A 25207-nucleotide genomic window follows, 5' to 3' on the forward strand; every position below is an offset into this window, starting at 1 on the left:
GATGTACAACATTCACAACTGTGCAATAAACCTTCTGAATTGGAAGACTTTTCACAGATAATAGCGAGTTTCCGCATCGCTTACGATTACGATTACGATTACGATTTGTGTTTGGCGACATCGATTTTTGGTGCTACGACATCCCCGGCGAAATCGTCCATGGTACTTTCGTCTTGTTCTTACGAGGATTCCGGGTGATCTTCGTAAGTCGAAAAACGATTACATGGATTAGCGAAAAGCCTCTTTTCCACGCTACATATCAAATTCAAGGTGAAATATTCATTGAAGAATACTTTAGAACATATCTGTCAAACATAGGAACTGCATTTAATGTGATCAACGGCGATTTTGATCATGTTTTAGCGCCGAGAAAAGTGCACCCAGAGCATGAGAGCAGAGTATAGGGCCTAAACTACAGTACACCAAGTCGTTGGTGTGAATGCGGAAACAAAATTTCTGGTTCATGCCGGTTTTGAGAGTATTACGATTACGACTTTGAAATCGTAATCGTAATCGTAATCGTAAGCGATGCGGAAACTCCCTAATATGTGACAAACACATTGTATAAACTCTCAACATTGAAAAAAATATTCGTGATTTAAATGCAAGAAATTATTAACATTGTAACACACTTACGTTGCAGACGTTACCAACCCACAGATACTGCTGAAACGTTGACGTACGTCTGAATACAGACCTCAACCGTGTAAACCCTCAGGCATGTCAGACTGCAATACAATATCAGATATTTCTGCCTTCAACTGATGAACACTGGAATCTTGGAAACCCTAACATGGGTCCGTCTGAATATAAACATTCCATATTAACATTGTCCACAAGGGAATTAGCTGTATGTCGCTATTGCAATAGTAACGAATTCGACGATGAATTTCATGTTTTGAATGTACGTGTATTTTTGCAAGATCTTCGTACCAGATTGTTACCTTTCTCAGAGCCGACGAGATATTCCTTTGTCTCCTTAATGAAGAGTAGGTGTGCAGAAACCTTGCATAATTTGTCAGTTTTTCTATACAAGAGTGGGGAGGGTAGGAGACTTGAATGTTAATTATATTACTTTGCATTGTTACCTTGAGTTGTATTGCTTGATATATTAATTTGTATTACTGTTAGGGGCCGATGGCCTTAATCATTAATAAAAATTTACTATTATCTATTAATATTATTATTATTATCATTATTATTATATTACTCATTATAGTATGACGAAGGGGCGAATACTATCAGCACTTTTGTAGTAGAAAACTTACATCAGTAATTCTTATATACTTCTCCTGCATTTTTAAAGTTTCAGGACCGAGCATTTAAAGATGTTGATAATAGTTTGCACTCTTAAAAATAATGGTTGTGAGCTCTTGAAAAACCTTCGAAGGTTCTTGTCAGCACTAGTGTACATCGATGAAAACTCTAACGGACTTCCCAAAGGCACAAGAAAAATCAGGTCGAGAAATTGACTTACCGGTCAAATATTCTGTCTGTTACGATTTATCCATTAGTAAGTTGCTTTAAGAATCCACTTATAATCCTACGAAATCTGAAAAGAGAGAGACATATCGTATACGTATATGTTACAGTTAGTTTAGACCCATCTTGGAATCGCACTGCAGAGTCTTCTAGTCTAACCAATACACACCGAGGTAAGCTCAAGAAGCACCTTATTCTCCAGTAAATGGCTTGCTATTCGATATTTCGCTCACATGCTAGCATGATAAATACTGCGAAATTATCTACCCTTTTCGTCCGCCCAATGCAGTCTTAAGAATTTGTCATGTTCGTTGTTTGTCTTTCGCGTACTGAAAAGCTCTTTGGAAAGCATTTCTGTTGCATTATCTAGTTACCACCTCCGCATAGAACCTTGCCAATGAGTCGCCTCCATTCTAGCATCTTATGCAAAACACGTGATAAAATAAACTGTCTCGAAGAAATTGACTTGACATACACCTTTGTAGATGACACTCCAGGCAAATCTCGATAAAAGGATGTCCCGACCATGGGGGCTCCTGTCATAAGTAAAGAGAAAGTAAAAGGGAAAAAGTTTTATACTCTCCTCGATCGCTTTTTCCAATAAAATATCTCAAGATCATTTATTGAGCATGCGCCAGAGAAGAGGATTCGACGACATCAGTGACGTGGAGTTATGTCAAAGACTTAGTAGCTTACTTTTTGTCAGGAAAAAGAGTCCCAATAATCAGCATGATCGGCAGATCTTTTGATGTTCTTTAGAGAGGTTTAGAAATGGAGGATGTTGGTAGTCGATAAAGTGGCATTTTTTCTCCTTGGAAAGAAAGCGCAATGAAGCAATTGAATAGAAAAAGCACTGGAACGCAAAGGCTTCAAAGTTATAAAATATACTGTCTCTGATAACACCGACATAGGACCAGTAAAATGAAAAATGGCGAAATTATGCACATGGTCGTCAGATTCCATTTAAAATGTTTAATTTGGATTTACAACGGGTTGGCAACAGCAAGTCGTCCAATGATCACGACGTCAACTGACGGACTACCTTCTCGCTCATATCACTTGAAATACTGGTCACATTCCCACCAGCTGGTGGCCCTAGTGGCGTTCTAAGAACACTTCGAAGACACCTGGGACACCTAGAGTGACGCTTGCAGAGAGATACTGGTTCGACAGCCCTTGGGAGAACTACCACTCTTGATGATGACAATAAAGAACAACTGGTTCAGCACTTTCGTGAGGCGGGATTTACAGCTCACAAACACGGACATCAGCAAAATCGCGTAAATACGATTTCATTGAATTAGGTCAAAGCTAAAAAGCAGAAGGCTATGGAAACCCGAACGCTACGGACAAAGGACCACCGATAAAAAATCCAAAGGTAAAGGTGTTGTGGTAAAAGATGTAACTGTAAAACAGCAGCTGGCTCAGGTGGTAGAAAAAAGACAAATTGGCTGTTCTCTGTCATGTCCTCACAAGCAGACGTTTTGTCCTTGATAGGTCCATATTCCCCCACCCTACTATATATGATTTGTTTTGGAAGAGACCGACACGAACGGTGGAGTTAACAATCGAATGCTGAATGCATTCTGTTGACATCCAAGCCCAAGAGTACGAGACGTTGTTTGATAGCAGTGAAATCATACCTCCAAATTGACCATAATAGATATGTGTGAGTGTTCACAGTTCTGAATTGGAAGAGACCAAAGATTGAATGTGTTATTGAATAATTGACCAGGCACTGAGGCCACATCGCTCATGAGAGCAAATAATACCTTGTCCTTCATCATTTATTCATCCGAATGTCAACGAAGAAGATTAACAATCCAGGTTTACTACAACAACCCAATGAAGGTGTAAGATCACGAAAATGTCCATTGAACCGTCCTTGAAAGAATCGGGCGGATTATTCAGTCATTAATCGAGAACAACTCAATGGCGTCATGATGCCGGCCTTCGTCTACAGCAGCATATGTGCATCAATCTGCACAAAGATGATCGCTGCACGGAGCGCCTGAAATTATCGAAATTAACACAGTGTCAAAGAAATGAGCACTTTTAATACATGTACATTTCTTACATTTTATATTTATTTCGGTAATGTTATTTTTAAGTTTTTTGGAAAGAAACTTATAAAACGTGTCCCTGATTTAACAATGGCAACTCAAAACTATACGAAAGCTTTCTTAAAGGGCAATCAAGTTGCATAAACAACAATTCATCATTTGCGAAGTTGGAACAAAGCGATCTCCTTGATATCATCCGTAATCGATATCTAATTTCATTTGAGCGCGCGAGTAACCAAAAGGAAGATATAGAAGTAACGTAATACATTCGTCAAACAAACGCTAGTATAATGTCATTGTTTCAATAGATATCATTCAGAATCCATAGGCAAGGCCATTCTCCTATTATTTTTGTGCATTCCATCACAAGTTATTGCTACCAAATGTAATGTAGCATTCAGTTGAATAGCTCCGAAAAAGATATGGATGTGATTCGAAGTAACACGGCGTAAACAGTCCTCGATGGGCCGATCGTAGCCCGATCAAGCTATTCCCCGATTTATTGAAATATTGAGGTGTTTTGTTACCCGTAGATCAAGCTGACCCGGACCGACCGACCGACCAGCAAAACATAATGAAATAACTTAAGATCGGTCTACTGCCGCCCATGGAGAAAATGCATCCTTTTTTTGTTAATGATGTGAGTTGTCTGAGGTTCTAGAATGTCTATTTCATAAATCTCTGGTACTTCCATAAGGCGCTCTCTCAGCTGGTATCAAAACAAACAACATCTTCAACAGGTGTTGTTATTAAAATGGGATGTTTTGACCGTCCGCTCAAAAACACTAAGATATCCGCTTCACCCACGCAATATCAAATAGCCCACGATTGATATTATTTACATGTAATTTTGGGCCGTGTTGCATGCGTCTCTTTATCGAAAGTACTGAGATTGGCCCTGATCAGCTACAGCGGTCGGCGTAGGTTGTCAGATGACCTATCAACCGGGTTACATAGTAACCATAATCTCAGTAACCTAGCTGTTCACCGATGTCAAAGACCATCATCTTCATGCAAAAACATTACAACGCCAAACGCGGCTTAGCACTCCTTTATGCTGTTTATCAAAGTTAATCCAGCTGGTAACCTAACAGATGCAGCAGCGCGGCGCTCTTTTGACAGTTAGTGCAACATTAATACAGCAAAAATAGCCAATTGAATGTATGGATGGAATTAACTCTGTGACCTGTAAAACTAACCGTTCTTGTTGAGGTATGCTGCAGAAGATGAAAGGAGAACGAAAAATAGAAACGCGTTCTATCGGAGATAAATAAAAAGAATTCGATCTCCTCAAATCGATATTGGCAACGACAAACCGATTATTAGCATCTAAAAGTCGCGATCAAGCACCGCTGCTTCGCACACAGATATCTCTCACGATTACGGTGCACCAGATAGAAATCGTGCTTTATTAAATATATTATCCGTTTCCCCGAGGGTTCCCGAATGACAGAATTTGTCACTGACGTGTTAAATTGATGAAGGATTTATTAATTGATTCCATTGAAATTACTGATGATACATTGGATCCAAGGTACCTATCGCAAGGAGCCGTGAGTTATGAAGATGGCACGGCCTTTTGGGTACGACCAACCGGAATAATCGCTTCTAAGCAAAGGAAAATATAATTGCTTTAGAATCCGTTGCGTTATTGAAAACGACGAAATGCGGCGGGGGTTTTTACCGCAGAAAACGTTCTGACATAGGTTTTAATACGCAGGAGTTTTCATTTGCCATTTACTAATCTAGAAAAAAAATTACCGATAAAACTTCAAAGAACTGATGCACGATATGAAATTTATAAAACGCTTATAATTTTCGGTAACTGTGCTTCGGTTTATAAGATATCTTGCTCTATGTTCAACATTTTGAATATTAAGCGCCTTGTGATTTTTCTTTAATTGGCACAGTAAGCGAGTTCCGCATACGACGTTCGCATCTCGATAATAGAAATAAATCTCATAAGCGTAATTATGTGTTTACTTTTTTTGGACATCATATAACTCCAGCAAGAAGTGCAGTGTTTACCACTTTAGTTTTCGAGAATTCGCGAAATATGCTATATTTGGGGGAAAAAACAGTATCATAGCATATATATCTTTTGGTAAATAGGCCTATGTTTGTTTTTTATTTAACCTTGCTCTTTGCAGCTTAAATGCCATTTCTTCTAGCCATAAACCTGAATCAATATAGGGATAAAACTTTTTAAAATAATGAGTGGCGGGCATTGGTAATTATTTAGAAAGTGTTTTATGAGTAACTTTTACTCATACTTTTTTATAGTTTCGATGCTCTTGGAGTATTCTGACTGCCCCGTCATTAGAGAAATGAAGGTACTAGTTACTAGATACGAAATGTCAGCATGATAAGGCATCAATAAACTTATCTGATTTAACTTGCTTTCTTTACGACAGTTGCTTGAGTCGGCTTGAAAATAATTTTCTCGTTGCCTGTCACCATTGTCTCAAGCGCTCTGCCAGGTCCACATTTTTTTAAATTATGTTCAAGTAGAAATCCATATGCCGCCCCCTCAAAACAAACCATTCGTTCTCTATGTGGTTTCATTCTTGACAGCTAGAATCACCCTCCACTTGATCGATCAGGAATTAAAGACTTTCATGTCTGTAATTGAAGCTTTTAGAATTTTGATTACCACTAAGTAACCAACAGAAACAACAAACTCCGATGGCAGTGAGACCTGATTTTGAAGAATTGCTTGAAGATTTCCTAGCTGGGCGGTAAATGATCACCAGGCCTGTTACAAGCAGGTATAGACCAATAACGTTGTAAGTTATTGAGCATATTGCAGTAATACATAGCGGCGGCGGTTTCCTGTATTTCCTATGATCTAAAATATCGGCTCAAATTTCCAAGCAGGTTTTTAATCAATCTTCCAGCCACAACGGAAAAAGATTTATATTCAAATGTCCAAACAACTGGCAATACCAATTGGGTTAAAAGAAGCTCTTAGTAATGTTGCTGAATTAAAACTACGATAGCTAAAGATGCAGGAGTGTCACCGTGACCAACCTTTTCATTGACAATTTTCGCAGGAGAAAATAGAGAGATTGAAACAATATAGGGCATCCGATCCTGAGCGCCTCCTGTATGAACTTGCTGAACATGGCTAAGGCGTCCCAGGTGAACCACTGAAAGCAATTTCTGATGCAGCCAACGACAAATCCGTAAATCAAACAGCCCAAATTTCCGTTGGACGGAACGGTCATGTCTGTATCGGCTCAACCAGATTACTTGTCAAACCACCCTCTTCCATCATTTCTATATAGCAGAACCAGTGGAGCAGATAGAACCCTATGATATTCCTCCCCAATAACTGGACAAGCAATACTGAAGGAGTAAGGTAATACTGTTATCATTTGTCTTGGTATTTGTCAATCCATGTGGGGCGGACAATGCAAGGGCGGCGGTAGGTTCTCTACAGCGTATGGGGAATTCACCTGACCATGGGTCTATAGTAAGAATGTTTCAAGAGGTTATCCAAACGAACTGAAACGTCTTCGTTTCTACTCAAGGCTTGCAGGAACTGAAAATTATCAATCAGGCTGGCAGATGACCACGCATGGATCGTTCAAAGGGACCTTGGCAGACCTTATACACAAAGACAGCCTCAATTTCAGAGTAATCATTATGCCTGGCATCTTCGCCGATACATTGGCCCTTTTCCATGCAATTGTGCTATTTCACAGCGAAGGAATATTCCACAAGATACTGCCATGCGTAAACAGCCTGAGCATTACTGTCGTCAATGTCGTTCTCACATTCTTTCCTAAATAGCCTCTCACAGCAGATGATACTCATAGTTGATATGATAAGCAGAGGGAATAATTACATACTCTCTGCTAAGACTAAGAAAAGTATGTAATTTACGTTAACCCCGGTCACGTAATCTTTCCTTCAGCTAAATCAGCAAAGCCATCACAGAGTGATTGATTGATGGAGCCATGCAATTATTTATTTCCGAACGAACTTCATTCCAAATAACAGTCATGTCGGTCACGTTTTCATTTAAGACAACGTAAACCTCACTTTTTAACGATTGTTGCGCCACGCGAAAGGTTTTATTTTGCTCAAAGGTTGCAAGAATGGACTTCCCTCGAGTGCAAAATCACAATGACAGGCACTTAACGGGGATTCACTGACAAAGAATGCAATTACCAAAGTCGTGATCTTCAAACTTTTCGCCGAGGTTCATGCGATTGTGGGTTTTTTTGTTTTTTTTCCTCTTCAAATCATGACTTCGATTATTGGTAGCACGGTGAAGATGAGAATTTTTTCGCCGGTTTTCTTCATAATGACACGAACCAAATCGATCATCACAGTTTTTAAAGAAACCATCTCATCATCTTCTCGTTTAATTGAAGCATTGAAGTTCTCTGAATACTTGTCGTGGCAATAAATAGAATTGAAAAAATAGAAAAGTAGCTGCTGTAGTGAATATCCGTTAAATTGACACTGTTAATTTGGAACAAATTATTTATGTCACATAACTAAGAGGCGACGTAAGGGAGAGTTAGTAGCAGATGCATCGTGATTGCCACCATGATAACTCACGGTAAATACTACAACTTCGATTATTTGGTAAAAAGGATGTAGATCAGAGGTCATACTCAAAAACCTCTGATAACAAGGAGAAGTCAAAAGTGTAATGTTTCAAACACTAAGTTACAAAAACACGGCTTTAGCAGAAATGACTATCACGTTCACGGACCTGTTACACGTTCTTCTTTCATTGTAACGTGTTGAAATGCAAGAGATACATCATCAATCATCGATTTAACAGCTTTCGACTGAAGACTAAAAGCAATTTTGACAACATCTAATCTTATGATTGTTTTTGTTTTGTACCTTGGAGTATTCTCCTGAGGGGTATTGTTATTTCAACCAGAACAAACAGGCTGAACATAGTGTACAATCAAAGTACACAAAACACTGATCAACTAAATATCTTACACGTGAAACCCAATACAGCTTGTTGCTGTCATGGCACAAGGCGCATTTATACAATTTGAACAGAACTTAGCGAAAGAGTCTGTAAGCCGAACCAAAGCCATTTTGCCAGTGGTTGAAATAAGAGAAATTTTCGGAAGTGAAGAAAAGGCCGTAAACCGGATCCACGAGGTCAGTTACAAAAGGACGTAACCGGTTGTTGATTTGAACAACGACAACAGGAAACCCATGGACACAATGATGAGATAAGCATTGATGAAAAATGATACTTCACCGTAAAACATAGTCATTTCCGCCTTTTCCGTAAATGAAGGTCATCTCAGTTATGGGTTTCATCAGTAATGGATTATTTCATATTATCTATTTGATCGAAACATTGCCAATGCAGTCTATTCATAATTTAGTACAGATCACTTGTCCAAAGATTGTTGCAACACTTATCATAGCAATTAGAATTTCAATATAAAATGCAAGTTGACAGTAATTGTTTGTAAGGAAATTCGAATTCATCAACAGTGAACCTCCTTTCGGATCGACAGCGTACATGCGACTCGGGGTATTTTTTAAATGTCACCATTAGTCCTTGGTTGAGCACTAACCCAATTGTTGAAGTGACTCTCCGGCCAAAGGCAAGATGTCAACAAACCTTTTCTGATTGCATTTCATCCTCAGAGTACATGCCTCACATCCCGGGAAATTCTAGCGTTATTACACCTCTTGGTTGCTGGTAGTCTCAGTACAAAGTTCCTTGAATCAAATTTTCACCAGTAGAGAAAAAAGACTCACAATGAAATTGAAACCGTCTCGAACAAATTCTCAATGAAATTTCATTACCTCGAAATTGAAGATTTACAAAAACGAGTCGAAAACACAATTACTCGATTGTCGTGTTTCTGGAATGCTGGAAATCTCGCTGGAAGTTTCGTCAAAATTGATATTTTTCTATCTAGATGCTCTTGTGGCATTTTTTCCTGTTGCCACTTAAGTTCTCATGTTAGGTGATTCTACAGGCGTCTTTGCCAGTTGCTTAAACTTGCTGGAAAGACAATGAAAGAGAGTGAAAATAAAGTGGATGTGAAAATAAAACAACTGCAACGATCTTTTCAAGAGAGTGAAAATAAAGGCAGAGGTGAAAGACAGCAGCAGATACCAAATGATACAGTTCGAATGTTACACAGGGTGACAATAACAGGGACGTTGACAGACAACCGATAATCCACAAGACCAAAACATTAGGGCTCAGCTGAACTCAAAAAAACTCCACGATCCCTTTAGAGTTTATTCAAACAGTAAAGCGTTTGAGAGTTTCCTTCCATCGGGTTCAGAAACACACAGGGGAACCTTTTTTAACACCATATATCCTCTCCGAATAATGATGTTGATGTTGTCTTCTGCTACTGGTGACTGTCCTTTGCGCTTTTTATAGAACCTCTAGACATCTCCACAAACACCTTTGGGAGCAAGGCAGTCATTTCCAAAGACATCGGCAAAGACCATCGGGTTTAATTTGGTATCCCATGCTCTCAGTGTTCATGGATAACCACTTTGTGTTACCTATTTTAAAAAAACCGCGTCATCAATCCATCATCCACTTAACTTCCTTCAGTATGAAGTTTGAACAGGATCAACATGACTAGGTAAAACTTGAACCATCAATACCTGGCAAAAACCGTTATTAGCGAGACTTTTAAAAGTTTTTGGTGCCTGGTTAGAAGGTACAATTCATTAAAGTTGTTATCTTTCATGTGTACATGTACCTCCCTTCCAGAATCCGCGACGATGTGAAAAATATCGAACTTCAAACGTGGTGGTGTTGGCTGCCTCATATCGCATTTCAGAGTTTTTGTATGCATGTTACATACTTATTATCCGCAACAGCAGCAAATAACCCCCAAATTTCAAATCTGAGAGTAGACGAGACGTACTTTCATATTTTGTAGTCCCAAGTATAGTAGTTTAACTTTTCGATAAGTGATTAATGACATACACGTGAACTTTAAGAGTACCCCTCGGTACATAAAACAAAAATCATTAACCGGTGCAGTATTTTAATGGCTTTCCAAAGGTGAATGATTGTGAAGAAATCAGCCTCATTTGACAAATTGATTTGAAATCAAAAACAATTCATTGAAAGCAGTTTATGTGTTTTCTTCGAAGGCTGGTGATTCGCGACAACGTTACCAATTCCAATTGTTCACCCATGACCAAGTATGCTTGAAATCTATGTTATGACTCTTTAATTACCTTGCGAATAATCGGGTTGAGATTACCATCATAACTGATGTCAATAGATACATTAATTGAGTGGTCAGCATGAGCTATGGCCCATAAACCACTAGCTTCACTGATTTTATGTAGTTTCTCGTCTTCATTAAGCGATTCAGAGTCAGCATGAGATTGTAGGCAGCCGATTTAAAACTGTTGTTTGGTGAACACTGAAGCAATAAAACGCACGCGAGAGTCCTCCGGTTTGAAGAGGCCGACTATGATACAAGATATTTTCTTCTCGAGTTGAAAATCCCGAAAAAATAGCCTTCCTTTATTTGATGAGTGTACCATTCGACTCGACTCGATCTTCACGGGGAAGAGGTTGAAGAGCATGGCGTGATAAGACAATTACTTAGAGCAACTACATGATATTGATAAGTAGTCCCAACTAGGAAGGTTCGTCTAGGTGAAACATGATGTTCCCTGAGAAAACACCGATCTCTGTTACTTTACCGTTTAGAAAAGCTAAGCTGTTTGCAATATGTACAACTTACTCTTCCCTCGAGCTACGTGCTGAATCAGGTATGTACAATTAACTTTGCTTTGGAAAGAAATAACAAGGATACTACTATGGATATGCCAGAGTCGGGATAAAGAGGACAAAAGTCTAGAAATAGGCAAACAGTACGTCAGCTGTTAAAGACACCGAATGCTTATGTCGGATGACAGTTTCCAACAATCTGGCCTTTTTTGGAAGTCCATTGTCAAAATCAAACATTTATAGGATCCAGAATCATATGACTGTCCCCGAAGGCAATATTATGAAGGTATTGACATCATGTGATGTATCGGAAGTGAACAAAGTTACAAATTGTCTTTGCGCCAGCTATTCGATAAATGTAATCACATTTCTGTTGCCAGTTGTAGTAGTCCACTTCCAACTCCCGCTCGACCTCACAAATATAATTATTATTGTGAAGGTTTCCCAACGACAAAATTGGGATTGTCATCTGGTGTTATTCAACTTCCACCCCTCCAACCAGACAAACATGATAATGACAGGAAATGTAAGGGATGACAAAATTGCGCCGGAAATATCCTCTAGAAACCTCTGAGATTTCAATAAACAGACGATTCAATCACAGATGTCGCGGTATATTTTTCAAGGGAAAAAATAATGTCTGTCTATCCCGATTTATCATCGAAGATGCAGTGTCTTTTTTGAGGAGGAAAAAGTTAATTCCGATTAGGCTGTAGTCATTTTATATCCTTGGAAAACAAATCGTTGACAAAAATACCTTTGAAACTACGTTCTGCATTCAAAACGACAAGACCCAAAATATTTTTCTTATATTTCTACAGAATACTATCGATTTGATGACTTTGCGTTTCAGTCTTTTTTAAGTATCCTACTTCACAGCAAACTGATTTGCCGACAAGACTGAATATTGATGGGCATTTTTTATACCGAAACAAAATATTAAACAAACCAGATAGGGTTTCGTGCGAATATGATATTTTTCGAAGGCAATAGAGAAATAAATGACCCACAAGACAGGGAATTTGGGTTTTTTCGATCAAATGCAAATACAAGAAGATAGAAAACTAACGAGTGTTAAAGGAAAACGATATACAGGTGACAGGTCGACCTGATTATAAGTTACACGGCGAAACGTCAATATGTGTCCGCATTATCTCGTCCATGAAGTAAAGGAAATTTTTCATGACGGTACAGAAGAAAACGTATAGTGACCAAAAATAGTTGCAGCATCATTCAACGCGGTACATTGCAGATTCTAGTTTAAAACTTATTGCCACATCAAGATTTAGCACTTCATTAATTGGCATACCTCATTATTCTAATTATCTTCTTCTTCGGAGTATTTTATTTTATTGTAAACTACATTTATATAAAAGAAGATATTTTTTACTGTTGTTTATTGCAACTTTCTTTAGAACGTGCTTTTCCGCCATTTACCTCGCTATGGTGGATGTCATTCATGAAAAATAAACATAAACTCCAAACAGCAGAGATGCATCGGCTTTCTCTGAAACACGTGCCTTATAATAGTTAAAACGGAATTCTGTCTTGGATCAAACAACGTTTTTCATCTCGATCAACATGTTTGGGATGGCATCAATACCCTTTGTAAAATACCAAAACACGCTGCAGAATACGGAAATTGCTTTGATCAAAGATTTCGAACTTCTTTCCTCTATCCATATCACTTCAAGATCTTAATTAACCGTAAAATAAAATCACATGAGGCAGCGACGAAACCAAGGACTCAGAGCGAATTGATTTGCACACGCATGACAGTATATTCTAAGTATCAAACGGTGTACGGTAAAAACACTTAAAGTTTGACGAGGGAGGGTTCAATTGGTTATCTGGGTGACTGATATGCAGAGTTATTTGGTCTTGTTTGACATGGTGTAAAAAATAGTCCTCGCCAATGAGAGACTAATAGCGCCAATGTAATGTGAAATAGAAGAAACCCCTGTCTCCTATATTCGTGTTACTTATGTTGAAATAACGTAAGCCAACACTGGTAGTTCTATATCACAAATAATTTCCAGCATTATTCTACCACACCCTAGATGTTCGATATCCAGTTCTTTCATGACATGAAGATGTACTTCAGTGGCAACGTTGGGTCAGGCTATAAGGTACATTTCAACATTTCTGCAGAGCCCGAAACGCAATCTTAATACACCTACAGGAATACTGCAGGTTATTATTGGTGCGCTCATGTCTCTCGTGAAAATGGTGAAAGGACCATGAAGGTGTGATAAATTTGTCATAAAATGTCAAGAAATTACGATTTTCCGAGATGAGACACAAAAAGTAAATGATTCGTCACCAGTTATTCCAGTACTATCGCTGCCTGAGGAGCTCACACTATTCAAGATATCAAACACTTGAAAAGCAGCGTTTTTCGAAATCTTGTTTTATCATCTTTAGGGGGGGGGCTACTTTCTTCTCGCAATAACAAAACAAAACCGATAAACTAATTGAGTGACAATCGGTTGAACCTTTGAAAACATAGAGAAAATTATTATATCAGTAACCATAAAGAGATAATGAACATGTAAGTAGCCTACATATTTTGCATGGTGCTACATACAACATTCGGGAAATAAAAACAAGTTGTTCATTGAGTTGCAATGCGTCTGCAGAATGTGGTTGGCAGGCATTTCTTCAAGACTTGGCATATTACGATGACAAAAATCAGAAGTGGTCTGGATGCTTCTCTTTTTCTGTGCCAATCTCATTCCAAGTACACCTGCAGCGAGAACAACGTAACAAAAAAAATTGAAAAATCCATTTCGTATGTAATGGCTTTAGAGTTAGAAATCAAATGACAGCTGTATATAGCTTGGACTTTCTTCTTTTCCCTGTAGAATTCTCCCTTGAATTAAACATGCAGCAGAGCATTAAGCTGCATCTCCGAATTGTCAGCTCCTGATAGGTTAATGAAGAAAAATGAGCGTATCATGACGCTGATGATCAGTGGTGAGCTTGATGCACTGGTCCTGCACAGAACCATAACAGTTCCCAATCCCCTTGACTAATCTCAGGCCATGCCGAAAACTTTCCTAGATCTCCGAGTTGAACATTCAAAAGGCAGGGCATGACAAGTGTCATGAAAGCAGTTCGTTGTAGAAACTACCTTCATGAAGGTAAATGAAACCGGGTAGTAAACTGACAAAGGCACAGTCATCGCATAGTACATCAAGTTATTTGTAGAATGATACTTAGGAAGCATCTATCATTCCGTACGCCAGTTTTCTTAACGAAGAAAAATTGGTTAATAATGATGTTGCATGCGGTGAACTCAGTCGAGGATCATTCTACCCTGGCTCTTCCATCAGTCATTCCCATGCAACCATCACGTTTGCCATCTTTGTTAACAGTTGCCCTTAGTCACTTTAGTCACCGGGTGACTACTGTTCAGTGTTACGGCAATCAACAGAGGGAATGGTAGAAGTGTCTAACAAATGTTATGCATCCTCCATGAAAATAGATTAACCACTGATTTATTGCTCTCGACAAGAGGTTTTAACTAGGAGTCCATTCAAAGAGCATCTCCCGTAGCTTTCACTGGTAGCCCATCAATCAGTCTTTCTCATGCAACCATACATTTCCCATACATGTATTTTTAAATGGATGCGCTTGGCGCACTCTGATGTATTGCTTTATAATATTCCGTGTACTGTCAATCAATGGGGAATGGTACAGGCGCCAACAACTCCTACATTTCCTTCAGATTGGCTACGAACATCAGGTAAAAATAATTGAACTACTGGCCTGCATTGTTGTTGAGAGAAATCGTACTGAGAATGAAACGGCTGTCGTTCCACCTATGAAATTCCATTAGATGGACATGCCATCATCAGAGAGGTAAAGATAACATCAGTGAGAGATTCTAACACATCCACCCCCGTACACAACAAAGATGGATGTTTTCACTTGATACATTTAAAAAGTTTTATCACTGATTAGCGAATGATGCTCCGTAACTCCATAGCAAGATAATGCTGCATCTCTACAGATGGCAAAGAAATTATTCAATAGACGTGTCTGAATGATATCGATGTAGACTGATAAAAGCCAGGAGGATACTCTAAAGATATGTTCGGCGACGGAATCAGTTAAGGCTTGCCCTTTTTAATTCTACTTCATTTAGATTTGGTCATTTAGCGAAAGTTATGTCAACTCCGTGGTTACATCATGCAAATAACTCATTTCAGCTTCCTTCGTCATGTTCGTGATGAATCAAAAGATTTAAAAGAGTTAGATGCAGAATGAAAAATGTCAAGACATCCTTTAAAAAAATGTACTGCTGAATGATCTGTTCCTGTTCATGGTTCACGGATGTCGACAAAACCAATGCGCTTTACCAATCGATGCGTACAAGATGTTCCCGAGATCAAATAATAGAGACACAAAGCCGGGGGAAACCGACAAACAAGATGAATGAGAGTATCAGCAACTCGGTTTGAAACGATTACGAATGAGTCCCCCTGGCTGTCTGTACTAACCTACTACTAGATTGTACCCCAGCCAGAGGCGGATGCACTGACTGGTCAAGGGATCAAGCTAAACATGGGTTATCAGGTATAGAACCCATCGATATTGGTTGGTTCTAGGAATGATAAAGCAGTTCTATCCTATCTGCAGTTGTTCTTCATGCGTTATCTTGACGAATGAAAGTAACTTAGCCTCATGGAAGTTGCAGTGTTGATCAGGAAATTAATAATATCAGAAATCACGGATGAACATGTTGCACTACACCAATGCAGAAATGAAGTACGTATATAGCATTTTTGTAGATCAACCATGTTGTTATTACATGCATTTGTACTTTCTTTCCGACATTAAAGGCCATAACTCCAGGTATTTTGCCATTTTCTGCTGTAAGACGATTTCAAAAGTGTACCTAACACTTTATAAAATACAGAAAACCCAATGCAATTAGCTCCATCCATTTTGAAGATATAGCCATTTATGTGTTTGATCAAACTTGATTTAATGCGGAGCTTTAAGTCTACTCTTTGAGGATCTGTCCATGTCATGCAATCATAAAAGCAGGAGTCGTGGCCTTTAAGAGAGTGCAGCCATTGCTACGTTGAGTCACTGGAATAATATCAACGCAGTCGTCAAATATCATGATCTTGTGGTAATCGTTATGCATTGAGGACAGATAAGTATACCATATCCATGTGAAGACGAAAAAATAAATCGATCAAGGATTTGGTTTTGGGTAGCCAAGCAGTCGCACTGATTGGCTCTATCGTGACTCAAGCAGTATCAAAGCCATTGACACTCCTTCCAAGTTAATAAGGTATTGGTTATCGTGTCTGGGACAAGTGAGAAAAAAATACCCAAGCCCATTAATATGGAGACAGCATTTCTGCCTATGGGCAACGTCTACACACATCGATACTGATCTCCAGCAGTCAAAGCCTTGTAATTACGCGAATAAGCGAGGCATTGGTGTTCTCCTGGCAAAGACGTTGGATGCAGTTATCAAAATCCCAACTGGTCACGCATACTATAGTTCATGAATTCATGGTGAATATTATACCGACACGATAGTGCTAAGAAGACGTAGATACTGTCATTTCACTTAGTCTGTTCATTAGTGGCAGAGATTCAGAATAAACTACATTCAGTTGCTGACATGTCAAAAAGGGAAAGACAATTTTAACGCTACATGCAGTCAACTAATTGAAACACCCATCTTTCTGCAGGAGAAGTCGATGCCATTCTTCAACCAGCTATCACTTGGCAGGGATGTAGATGGCAACCGCGATCGTACAAGACTGAAGAACCGCAAGCTAAATGCACTGATTGGCTGTAAGGGGATTTACATTACCACCAGGGCAGGCTCATGAAAAACAGATTTGTTGAGACATGAGAGGTGCTCTCCCATTCCTTGGCATCATCGATCTTCACTCGGTGAAATATATACGCAAAGGTAGATTTGTAAGTCAATGTTGATTACTAGATCGCTAAACTATTACTAATCGCCACAGTGCTTCTTTCAATCCGCTCATTTGAAACAACTCTTTGTGGACGGTGAGGGAGTGGATTTCATCAAAGACTGAACGTAACCTCAAGGTGGGCATCTGAAGACAATTCATACTTCAGTAGAAACAATATCCCTCTGCCCATCTGCTCTATATTGCCAATTGAACATTTTTTAATGGACACTTGCTAATTTGCGGACAAAGCACCGCCCCTGCATTGCAAACTACCAGCAGTAGAGTATGCAGTAGATGCTGAAACTTCATGATAGCCAGTCGATGACATATCAAACACATATTCGACTAACCTGCAATGGTGTAATAACAACTAGTACAAACCTAAGGATTTCTTGCATTTGAACTTGTGTAATGAGGTGCGTAATATGGGCAGGTGTATGCAAAAGCAATTTCAATCAGGACTCATCTAAATTATTTCTATATTCAAACAAAAACGGCTGAATACAAGAAGACAGTCATTCAAATATTCGACCGAATTTTATGATAGGGCAATAACATGAAACACAAGCGAGAATTTAGTGCTCTATAAAATGCTTACTTCTTTCACTTCCTGAGCAGGTGGACCTTATCAGGTGAAAAAACGCGCTGACCACACATTAAATGCATTAATCGACACCGGGAAATCCAAGTATGATTCCATGATATTTCCCTTAAGTGCTGGCAATCGCCACTCTAATGTATACACATAAGCTTCTCGAGTTGCTTTCGACGGACGGGGATCACACGAATCGCTTTGAACATGCCACTCTGTCATGGCCAGTTACCTTGATCAAAGCGGATCGTGGTTTCGCTTTTCATATTCTTGACCTTGGAGATCTTCAGACGATTTATTGCTGAATTAATAATAGACCACATGTTCGTGATGATGTAGCAGATAAGACTGGTGCAGTTCCGTTCACCGACTTCATGAACTGGTGCTGCATTTATGATGAAGGAGTGAGGTGCATAACTGATCAGATTGACTTAATACTCCTGATGTTTAAACTATTGCAGCAGGGAATATTATCGATATGTTTATCTTGAGAGGGCAAATTGCCAGTCAAGAGTAATATTTAAGCGATGATAACTTACGTGTACCTCAATGATTGAAGCTTTCCCTTTACTAGCGTCGGCCCAACGTTGGCCTACATGTACATGATTCATATGGTCGTTACGACTTACAGTCCAAAACCAACGTAGCAGGACTCTTAAGTGCGATCGAATAATTTCATCGACACTAGAATAACAATTTTCAGCTTTGTTTCGATAAGAGATAAGTACAGTTATGCTTTCCTTAACACTCTATCAAATGTTTTCCAAATGTTGCGGCTTAATTTCATGATGGCCACCGTTGGTGAATTAAAAACGTCTGTTCATATTGTCTATTGACATGCTTGTGGTACAGGTAAGGGGGTAATGAGGGATATTTTAGGTAATGGGGGACAAATTGGTGGAGGCAAAGCACCTTTTTTGGTTTCTGTCAGTCTGAACACGGATGTGTCTGAACATCGGCTAAAATATGCATGAAAAACACGTGTTGGTGATCGTACGGTGCCTTGGCCCCTGCCCTCCCCATTTCGTGATAGCATAACTTCACAAATTTAAACATCACTAAACACTGAAGGCATTTGACAGCAAGCATCACTTACCAAGATATGCTGGTTACAATCCAAATCGCGCTGACTGGACATTATTGTATCCTAGTTCCAAAAGAGGTCGTATACACTTGTGTGAACACTAAACAAGGAACGCAATAAAGAAACCATTAACAATAATGGAAACGAGATACCCATAACCATTTAACGTAGTGAGAATTGGTAAGCTACGCGACTATTTCCCTGGACTGTTCTCTGCTTAATATCCATCTCGGTTTGATTGATTAGACATCGCCTGTCATCAGCATGCAGCTCTAACCTTACTTCATATGAAGGTGCACTGGTAGCCGCAGGTTTATAACCCCGGTTGTAACATGGAAATGTTAAAGGAAACATATCAAGTTAGGAGGAACACGCGTCCATTGACTGTTCTTATGATAGTTATCGTGAGCCATGTGAGCTTAACTATGCCAGATCATGTATCCATTTCTACTACATCATGCCAATGAACTTTGAATAAGGTTATAACTAACTTGCTTCTAACTAATGGCATTTACTTCGAACAGCTAGTCCATATAGGAGTTTGTAGTCATAATTTTTATACGATTTTCAAGAAAACATTTCTTCGAAGAGGGAAAACTATTTTGCGCTTTGCTATACAGTTTTTTTGAGAGTCAGGTCGAAGGATATAAAAGCTTAAACTAAAGTAGCCCATCGCACACGCACCTTGAGACATTAAACATGTTTCTATAAATCTTTTTTCCCAACGTGAAAATATTCCTCAAAAATTTATTTTGTATTATTAAAATGAAACTGATCTTAATTCCTATTCCTTAATAAATATGCAATAATCAGCCATCGATGATTCGTGTTGTGATGGAAACCTATACCATCAATCATTCTTATCATTACTGAGTTGTCAACGAAAGAATCCGAGGTGTTTGGTGATCATTTTCAATCTCCCAATTGGTCTTATGAGACAACTTCCACTACCAGCATGCAGCGATAAGAACGTTTTAAACAACCGATCGGATATATTTATAGCTAAGACTTTATACACTATCTACAACTCTTTCAACGTTGTTTAGGTATCGACAGACCGAGGATATAGCTTGTCATCCTCCTGAATAAGGTATAATCCTGTCAGGACGTGTTAAAGATCGTCATACATGAATAATGATGACGCAAATGTACTTTTAAAAATGAATCAATATTTTCAATCATTTCTATGATGTCTGTATGGCATTATATATAATGAGTTTGCTCTCTCGAATGTACTTAAGGACAATGTCTTTTGTTCGTGCTGTTTGGTCGTTTCGTTTGTTTTGCTCATACTGATTGTCATTTATTAGCGTTTAATGGAAAATATGACCATAATTCAAGATAATTCTGAAAAGGGTCGACGAAATCGAATATTAAATTAATTAATCAAGTCAATAATGAATGTCCATTATTTCACAAGGTCGAGTTAGACTATCATAACATTATGTGGGAGTTCAATAAGGGGGAAGATCAAGTTCACATTGTACATCATATTGAAGCCCTGCATACCCTATATTAGAAAATTAATATTTCTTCATGTTCCCAAAACTATCGATGCTGGACGTTTGGCGGATTAGGACATAGAGCTATAATCTCTCTCACAACCTTCTTAAAAATAATTTAAGGAGGCGATTTTGCTCTTTTACATTGTAATTCTAGCTAGACTCAATTTGAATCTACGGCACTAGGTTGTAAAACATACTTTTCATCTTTTAATAAAAAAGAGAAGATTACGCTAACTATTAATAAGAATATCAAACTTTACTTCAATTTACTATAATGGATATAGCCAAGGAATAATAAATACCGATCATACTTCTTTGATGTAGCCAACTTGATCTTAAATGTAATCTAAGTTTGAAATAATATATTTCTCTTTATCTTATAACAATCGTAGGCGACTCAAATAGCTCTGAATGAGAAGGCTGCTAAAAATTTGATAGAACACCCTAAATTTACCATGCCTTCAAAGAGATATTAGTTGAGTGTCATGAGAAGACTATCATTAAGACGATAAAATATTTAACTCATCTTAAACTCATTTCAAAAGACATACATCAATCGAATGAATGACGTAAATTCATTGGGTTTATTCCAATTTTGAAATGCAATCAACCAGCTCTACCCTTACATAATTACAACACTAGTTTATGATATTCATTTTCACCTTCGAAGTATTGTTAAAATTAACTGAGGCTGTATGTGGCCTTTGAAAAGACCAAAAGCGACTCGTGAATAAAATGAAATAGGTTCGGGTGGACGAATCACTTTGTTGGCGTGCAGACGAGATGAAAGCGGCATCGACAATGCCGCCCCCGGCTGTGCCCCTCATAATCGCGTGCACTGCCCTTTGATATACTGAAAGCAATATGGCAACCAGCTAGCCACATGCTGTCCAAGGGAAGAGAATCTGATTAACTAGATATAACAAGAGGCCCAAGGGCCTGGCGCTCAGCTGAGTTGTTGCTGCGTTGTTCGTATATATTACATTACTCGTCAAACTCTACTAAACTAAGGACTCAAAGCCTAAGGATATTAGCTTCTGGATGTGTAACAGTGAATTACGGTAGACTGGCGCAATCTACTTCAAGCAAGCTCCACCCTTGCAATGTGTGCGCAAACAGATAACCTAACCTATATTGGACCATCAATTCTACACACAGCAACATGATTCATCCTCAGCTGTTACCATGATGATGATGATGATGATCCTTTTCGCAAATTGGTCGTCTTCTGTCTTTCTTCCATACTTCAGTGCCACCGGATGTAGTCTGCCCTTGTGGAGGGATCCTTTCAGCACCGGGACACAAGAATCCATGCGAATTGAATCACATGGAGAGACTAGCCCAATCACCCGCTTTTGGCTGGGTAGAAATGGGTAAATCTCGCAGACTGGACCTTAAACTCTAATGCCGACGTGTGAGGCCGGTCTGACAGATGAGTAAGTGGGGTCCACCTAATGCAGAAGGCACCAGTTTCCCTAACTAAAAGGGTAACATTAACAAAATGCTCTACCCAACTCTATTATTGCCTAAAGGCCTGTGTACACTAGTAAAATATTAGCAACATTTTTACATTTCCAGTTGCAACAAATGTTGCAAAAATGTTGCGTAGTGTGTACAGAGCAAAACGCGTCTTACAACATGTTGTAAAATTGTTGCAAATTAAATGCAATGCAATTCTTTGTTGCATGTTGTAAAAATGTTGCAAACTCTTCAGCCAATCAGAAATAGGATTTGCGTCATGTGATCTACCGGAGTTCATGTGACTTGAACAAGAAGCAGGTATAGCAACTCTCAAGTGAGTGTCTTGCTTCGTAGGGTGATGAAACCTTTTCTAGAAGTTTTTGTGTGACGGCTTGTCAGTCAGCTGCAACTCCTTTAGGCTGCGTATCCATAGGCTGTTCCGTGCCCTGCACAACATTCCCTTTTTACCGCCTGGCGCGCCACACGGACAATGAACCTTCGTTGGTGTTATTGATCGTTCCCATAGGTTATGCCGTGTCACATTGCGGGCATATATGCACTGTGGATTGGGAATATAGGCCCTTATTGGGATTGAACATGTCCATTCTTTTGCGAGTGAACAACACGGAAGCAATGTCTGAGGCGAAATTAATTCAAGAGGTTCATCAACGGGAACTACTCTGGGACCCCGAAACTGATGATTATCATAACAAGCACGAACCTATAATTTGTTGCTTAAGTCAGGTTTTATATACATGTACATGTCAATTTGATGTTGCAAGTGAAAATACAAGTTACTTGTATTTTCATTTTCAATATTCATAAGAAATTGTCTTCTGAAATAATGACAGCGTGCGGATAAACGCGATTGACCGCTGCGAAATGAGGACTACAAAGGCCTACCATGACCAAAAAGGAATATCCAATGGAGACTCAGGGCATAGTGCCAGGTCACAAGGCTGTTACGCCATAACGCCACACTACACAAGGGCATACCCTATGGATACGCGGCCTTAACAGGCAGTGGTATGCCCCATCATCCACCCTCATTTTGATCCAGGGCCTGGTCCATATTCTCTTTGGTTATTTCGCCGCCTCTTCCGTCTCTCAACAATGACAGCTAAAATTGCTGCAGAAGCACTCAAAACACATCTTCTCTCCTTGGAATCATCCATTTTCCCTCCAAAATACCTATTTCCCTTTGTTCCCACTAAAAAGTTTGCAACAATTTACCAACATGTTGTAAAAATGTTGCTAGTTTGTTGCAATTTTGTTGCTAGTGAACACAGGGCCTTGAAGGGCTTGTTGGGAAATTGTTGTAAAAATGTTGGTAAAATGTTGGTAAAATGTTGCTAATATTTTACTAGTGTACACCCTGCTTAAGTCAAGTGAAACTCTTAACAAACCTTAGCAGAATGCCACCATTGAAATGTTGATAATAATGATAGCAAGTAAAAACTTTAAACAGATAGACTTGATTTTTTTAACCAACTGCCACATGCGGTTTTCTTTATTTAGTAAATTTTGAGGTAAGTATCACAGAATGAAATACTTGAATACTAGAATTGCCTGGCTCTTCTGATGATTGCACTGGTGAACACCGAAGTCGATGGGATGTGCAAAGTCATAGCTCGATCCTCTCTCTTGGTCATCTTTGAGATGTGGTCACCAAATATGTTCAAATGGCAGCTGCAGATCATTCCTGTCCTGCAAAACATGATGAGGAGATAACATTTTAATTTTGATAGAATAGGTAAGCTAGCCAAGTTTTATATCAAATACAAGGCCAACAACAACTGATAAGGCGCTAGGGCCGAATGATCAAGGAAGTTCATTGATATGATTGGGAATACATTGTGACAAGAGTGATGAATCGGCCCCGTTTGAAGCATTGTGCTATGTACAGTGTGCAAGTGTCAGTGTGTATCATATCGCATTTATTGTTTGTTGACATTTCATATCGCTGGCGTCGATCCTCAATTACACTGTTTATGTACATTGGCAACCTTACCCGATGATATCAGAACGATGTTTATTATTGTCTTGTTTATTCACATTAGTTCTGCTATGTGACAAGAGTTATTTGTTGAGAAATCCATGATTTAAAGCCGGACTTTGACATCGTTTCTCAGACCAACCAAGCTGCATTTCGCAGATCGTTTTTCAACGATCGTCGACGAACTATTTCAAATTAATCACATCCAATTAAACAATCCAAGCCTTCCCTAATGTCATCAACATGCAATAACACAAGCAGCCAAATATTATCGCCTATGAAATTGTGAATTTAATGAGAACTTACCTCTGAATTGACAGAACGCGATCTATTCCATAGCATGGTCTCCTTACGTCTGAACTGCGCAGACTCGAGACGTGACGTTCGCTGCATGTGTGATTGGACGTGGGATAACTCGCGCGAAATTTAAAATGCTCTTCTTGGGGGGTGCTCACTAAATTGCGCCAGTAACACCACCTGGTGAGAAATTCATGAACTACGCCTATTGATAATGAAAGAGAAAGCTTTGTTCTATAAAATTAGATTTGATTCATGATCCCCAACTGAGAAATCATCTGCTGGAAAAGTTTTTGGAAAATTTCGCTCGGTGCCACCTAGTGGCCAAACCGCTCATCCTGCCGGACCCACATTTGGTCTATTCAGGAGTCCTGAAGGGTCTCAACGCCTCAGAGGGAAAATCTATCGCCTATCCGCCATAGTTTTGAAACGTGCCTGTTTAACGGACAGACAGACAGACAGACAGACAGACAGACAGACAGACAGACAGACAGACAGACAGACAGACAGACAGACGGACACTCATTCTACCATTTACTCATATGAATAGCTCAGCTTTTCAGCTGAGCTAAAAAAGGACACTCGATGATGGTTGGGTCGTGTTGCTCGTCTTCCCTACCATGATAACTTGAGTCAGAGAATAAGAGACACATAATCCGCTATTGTTTAGGTTCATTAAAAAGCCTCTACATCAGCGACGTCGTAAAAAATCATTTCAAGTGAAGGTAATCAAACGTTTATAATCATTATCTCGCCAAGATGTTTGTTTTTTGTTGAACTTCTTAAAGGGCATCTAAATAGCTCGTAGACTAATACACTTTTGTAAAACAACCGAAAGTTGATTCGAAGGCTCTATTCAGGCCAATTGGTTCCCTCTGGCAGTCTCGGGAAGACAACCGATATCAATAACCTATCTGAATTGGATAATAGGTCAGTCAGTGTTCGCTATATGTTCTGCCACGTACATGTACTGCGGATAGCATTAGATACTAGAACCAGCTGAGTAAACCCAAATGATAATTTACTGAGTAAATAATTTCACCCTGTATGTTGGTCCTT

General features: G+C 39.1%; 1 protein-coding gene across 2 annotated transcripts in view; it reads right to left on the reverse strand.

Annotated features, from left to right (window-relative positions):
• The window catches only part of LOC135489702 (alpha-2C adrenergic receptor-like), a 145440-nt gene that overhangs the window by 67865 nt on the left and 52368 nt on the right, over positions 1-25207 (reverse strand). The window contains exons 1-2 of one of the 2 annotated variants that reach the window (XM_064775193.1): positions 18902-18948; positions 1478-1552 (exon numbers count right to left, since the gene is read on the reverse strand). The gene's annotated coding sequence lies outside the window, so the exon portion shown is untranslated. Of the gene's footprint in view, positions 1-1477; positions 1553-18901; positions 18949-25207 lie in introns of those variants that run through there. The other variant, XM_064775194.1, reaches the window with a different exon arrangement.

The sequence above is a fragment of the Lineus longissimus genome, chromosome 6 (assembly GCF_910592395.1).
Source record: "Lineus longissimus chromosome 6, tnLinLong1.2, whole genome shotgun sequence".
NCBI lineage: Eukaryota > Metazoa > Nemertea > Pilidiophora > Heteronemertea > Lineidae > Lineus > Lineus longissimus.